The 5,433-nt window shown below is 36.4% G+C and overlaps 1 long non-coding RNA gene across 1 annotated transcript; it reads right to left on the minus strand.

The window, feature by feature from the left end:
• Positions 1-4,404: 4,404 nt before the first annotated feature.
• LOC149091455 (uncharacterized) lies at positions 4,405-5,169 on the minus strand. Its single transcript, XR_016196884.1, has 3 exons — positions 4,757-5,169; positions 4,577-4,695; positions 4,405-4,514 (listed from the first exon to the last, which is right to left on the minus strand). It is a non-coding gene; the product is annotated as an uncharacterized LOC149091455 (long non-coding RNA).
• Positions 5,170-5,433: the final 264 nt, after the last annotated feature.

Genomic DNA, 5,433 nt, shown 5'->3' on the forward strand with positions numbered 1-5,433 from the left:
TTTTTTTAATAAATACATTATATATATAAATTTTTTTTCATATTTGTGTTATGAATAATTAAAATCAATAAATGAAATTAATTTATATTTATTTCATTATTATTTTTGTATTATTAACAAACAAATTTGCGTTAGTTTTCCATTATTAATTCATATTCTAAAAATTAATTTTATTTACTAAAAATTAGGTAATAAATCACATGTATTATTTTTGCTATTGACAAATGTTCTGGCCTGAAGCTGCTGTTAGATCATCAAAGAACTCATGTTTAAGCAAGTGAACTCTTCCGGTATCTTATATGCACTAGCTCGACAGTAAGTCCATAGTAATTGAAAAAGTATTTAACGGCAAGTTTCAGTTCAGAGCCTGTTCAGACACTTTATGACTTAAGCACTTTTATTTGCTGATGAAATAAATTGTTATGCAAATACCAATAAACTAGCAAACAGACTTTGGCTTCAGGGCTTAAGCTTAAGAAACTTGTGCTATAAACACATTCAGCTCACACTATTTTCGACTTTGAAATAAATATTTTGAAAGTTTTAGTTTCAGAGCCAAGCAGCACACACGGAGTCGAGTCCATGCAATTATGAAAAATGTTTTTGCCAACTGCAGCTGAATGGGAAATTCTTTCAGAACTCTTGCCAACTGACAACAACATGTGTAGTTGTGCCACGATGTGCCACAGTGTTGTTTGCCATGCACACACACACACACACACACACACGCACAAACACACAGTCAGCAGCTTGGCAGCTGCAGCGGAATAAAGAAAACGTAGCATACAAATGAGCGCAGCTTGAATAAAATCTAGAGCTGAAGATCAACGGCAAACACAAACATGAAAACACGAAAATAAACATTGAAAATTTGTGGAGCTCTTTTATATGGTAATTGAGGAGGCATTTGGAGCAGAGCAGAGACAAATATTATAAATATTGCAAATCGAATGGCAGCCTCAGCCAATTTATTTGGGCCTCAAGTGCCATAAAAGTCAGCAATTGACAATGTTTTAATTGCATAGCGGTATGATATATGGGCGTGCCAGACAACACACAATTCACTTTTCGATTTAAATATATATACGTATACTGTATATCAATATAGGTTGAGCAAGGACAGCAGGCAAATCTTTTCATTTCTTTTTGTGGGGTGAAAGAGCAGCAGGGAAATCGCATGCAATTCCTATGGAAATTGTGTTGTGGCTGCCATTTAAAGTGTCCAATAAAGGTTGCATCTCCTGCGGCCCGGCTGTAGCCGTAGCACAGATGCCAGGGGAAATACGTACGTATAGCCACATATCAAGCCAGTGCATACATATTAAACTTTAGCCAACGACGACGTGCAAATGGCAAAAATGTGGGTAGAAATGTTAGGGAAATGAATGCACATCCAACACACAACAACAACAACAATGAGACGCAGAGTGAGCTGAGTAGAAATATTTATATACCCTATACATAACTCTCATAATAATGAACAGACACTTCAATGCCAGACAATAGCCTTAATCACTCTCGAGCAACAACATAATTTAGCCTATTAAAACTCATCTGTGTTGTTCAACATGTTTGTCTTGTTAAAAACTTGTGCCGTATTGTTCTAGCTCTGCTCGACAGCTCGACTGCTCAGCTGCTCGGCTGCGTACAATGCAATTGTTGCATATGCCAACAATAAACATGAAAAGCATTTTCCTCACACAATTTTTGTACATCCTGCGCCAGCCAGCCATCCACTCAGGCTAAGCCCTTCAACAAGCCAAACAACACTCATATGGTGCAAAACAATATGGAGTAAAAACTGAAGTGTAGTCAAGCAGGGTAGTCGACGTGGGTAATACCCTGCAATGGGGAATTTAAAAATATTTAAAAATACAATGGATAAGCCAATTATAAATTGATATAATTTAAAGGAATAAAGGACAAGCAGCAGAAGATGAAAGACGAAATAAAGTAGCACGCAGGGGATAGAAATATAGATGTAAAACAATAGATAACTGTGGAGAAGAAAATGAGCAAAGTGAGTGTATAATGGGGAAAAAATATGTATATGAAGCAAAAAGCTGAGAAGGTAGACAGAGAGCAAAGATGAGAATGACAGAGTGAAGAAGAAAAGGCAAAGGAATGAAGATTATATATGGAAAATTTTATAAAGATCAAATAATGTTAAAGAGAAGAGAAGGACAGCTAAACTAGAAAAAAAGAGAATGACAAACAGAAATAAAAAACAAAGTTCATAATACAAAAGGAAGGAGAGGAACAAATTTGATAAAAATGCGAGAACAAGACAAAGGAAAGTAATATTGTCAAAGACAAAAGAAACAAAATAATAAAATAAAGAATAGAGATGAACTGAAATGAAATAGTGAAACTTAGTTAAGAAAATGTGAAAAGAAATGTATATAAAACAAAAAAGAAAAAGCCAACTAGCAAAAACCAAAGAGCAGACACGTAAATAGAAGAGAAGAATATACGTTCAACTCCACTCGTAGACACTCTTACTTACTCTTACAGCTTACTTCGCCATTTACAGGGTATTAAAGCATAAGGCAACAACAGCGAGCGAACGTACAATGCGAAGAGGTGGAAAGTCTAGAGCGCCGCAAGTGAAAACTTCACGTAACCTTTGCAGCCCGTTAATTGCAATATTCATTTAAAGTATTTAATTTCTCCAACTAATTCCGAGTGCCAGTTAGCGTTCGCGCTGCGCCTCTAGGTCCTTTGGCTGTGGTTGAAAATCAATTTCCAGTCGATTTCCAGGCTCCCTTTGAGCGCCGAGGCTCACGCACAGTAAGCGGATGAGCGCGCTGCCTGGAAAATCAATGCTCAATGCAATTACGGCGGTCTTTCGTTAAAGTTAAGTTAGTTTTGTTCGAGAAGGAGTCTCAAGTGCCTACCTCAATAAAGTCAAGCATAAAAGCCAGTCGAGCAGCAGCTGCGTCAAAGTGAAATGGCCAATCGAATGCCTTGGGCAGAATAACATGAATCTATAACCAATATGCTCATAAGGTAACATGTTAGATTTATGATGGAAGGCAGGAGTAAAAGGTGCATATAGCATAAGCAAAAAACTTGTGCTCGTTAGCATAAAACAAAAACCTAATCAGAATATAGACTTGGCGAGAGAAAGTGTTTCAATGCAAGAGAGGGAAATGTAGAGAATAAAATGGATAGATGGCATGGGAGATGGAGGAAAAATTAATATAGCTGACTAAAGGAATAGATTGGGAGTAAAAGACAGAGAGAGAGTGAGAGAGAGGGAGAGAAAGAGAGTGAGGTATATATATATAGAGAGAGAGAGAGAGAGAGTGGGAAAAATATCAAACAACTCACAGCGAGAAACAAAGAAAACCATACAGAAGAAATCATTTCAGCAATAATGTTTTATTTTAACTACATATATTTAGCATAATTTAAAGAGGCTTTTAAGTCTATTTATATTTCAACGATTTTTTTAAATATGCTTTTAATGACTGTTTATTTTTATTGCGTAAATTCCATTCGGCATTCAGCACAAATTCACACGCCCACATATCCCCTTATTGGGCGGATTTGCAGCAATGATGTGCTCTTTAGCCACGCTAATACCCACTGACCGAGCGCCCTCTGAGCTCATTTGCTTACTGTAATCCCAGCGTAATCCCCAATGTTGCTCTTTGAATTTAGCATTGTGAGTGTTTTGTTTTGTCTTTTGTTGATTTTTGCGGTTGCTCGCAATTAAAGCGAGAGCGAGTCTAATTAAAGCATTCAAGTTTGTGTCTAATTTGCTGCGCAGTTGATTCTGCGAAGCCACCTTGCTTGGCCCCAATGCTTTGCTCTAGCATTGTGGCAATTAATTCCATTAGCATAGTGCTCCCATTGCCATTATCCCAACTGCTAACAGGAGGCGCTGCATTGAAAATAAATAGCCAAGACGCAGCGCAAATTTAAAGAATTGCAGTCTATCTGCTTTATACACGTATATATAGTACATGAAGCATCTCAATTAGCCTTATCAAATCAGAGTCTTCATGAATCTCCACTTTTTACTAGTTACAGCTCTTTGTGCAGCTCGTGCCACAGATAAACTCGCAAAGTCGAGGCTATAAAATTCGTGGGCCTTAGGGCAGCTGCCAACACAACTGGCATAGCAAATAAAAAATACAGTTCATTCGGCCATATTTGAAATGCCAAAATATTGAAGCTTAACTGCATTGGACTACCCGAGGATTGCTTTGACTTTTCTGCTAAGCAGACAGAAATTGATTTGGTTTAATCAAATTACATGAGATTATATTAGAATTTACGCAGCCGCAATACCCCAGTCTAAACTGCCAGCACTAGCCGCCAGATGGCGCCAAATAGGACCACATACTAAGCGAACAGTTATATCTGGTTATAGTTAGTTATATGTATAGTTGTATTAAAAAAAATCGTTAGATTTATATATAAAATAAAATTGGTTATTATATTTTGCAAAAAATTCTTGGTTCAAATCGATTGGAATTAAAATTTTTAAATGCTAAAATGAAAAGCTGCAATAACAAAATGCTTATGGTTATTGAATTTAGTTAGATTAGTGACTCGGTGGCCTTACCTTAACAGGTTCTTATATCTTGAGGCTCTTGAGTTTCATAGCATTCGGCCCAAGTCAATGCAAAAACTAATACAATTGTCCGCCTGAAGCGTTTACCTCCATCTCCCACGCAATTTCCCCTTAACAACGAAATTTAATAACAAAATAACTTTAGTCTTGATCTTGCGCAATGAAACTCACTTTAACATTTGTCCTCATTTTCGGTCAAGTCGATAAACACTGAGGGTTCTTTAGAGTCGGACACAAAAATCACAGACTCATTTTCACTATCCTCATCCACATAGACGATTTCGTCCAACTTCTTTTCTAAGCATTCTTTACACGAGTCATTCATCTTACTTTTCTCTATTCTCCATTTTGCAGACGTCTTGCGCTTGGCGCCACTTAGTGGAACATCTCGACTTCGTAGTCGTCTATAGTTCTGTGTATTCATGATGCTTCTCGACTGTTGCTGATGGAATATTTAATATATATGAAATATCTATAGAATAATTTTATGAATTTTTATCGTAGTCGTAAGTATAATACTTTATGTCAGAATTCGGATTTTTTAAAATTTAAATAAATTTTTTTGATTGCCTAGTTTGCACTTGACAACTTTCTGAGAACGTCATTGAATAATAAAATTGCTAGTGATAAACTATAATACAGTCGGGGATCGATAAAATGTGGCCAGATGATCGAATTCTCGATAAATTAGAAATAATTCGATCTCTTTTGTATTTTAAATTTCTGGTTAAATCGAAAGAAAAAAACGATCCCCATTTCAAAATATCGGAACTCTACTGTAATACAATTATTGATTATTCTTCTGCTATTTATTAGCCCACTTAACTGGTCCGTCGAATTCAGCTGGA

The sequence above is a fragment of the Drosophila navojoa genome, chromosome 4, assembly GCF_054131105.1.
Source record: "Drosophila navojoa isolate 15081-1374.11 chromosome 4, UAZ_NAV_1.0, whole genome shotgun sequence".
NCBI classification, from domain to species: Eukaryota; Metazoa; Arthropoda; class Insecta; order Diptera; family Drosophilidae; genus Drosophila; species Drosophila navojoa.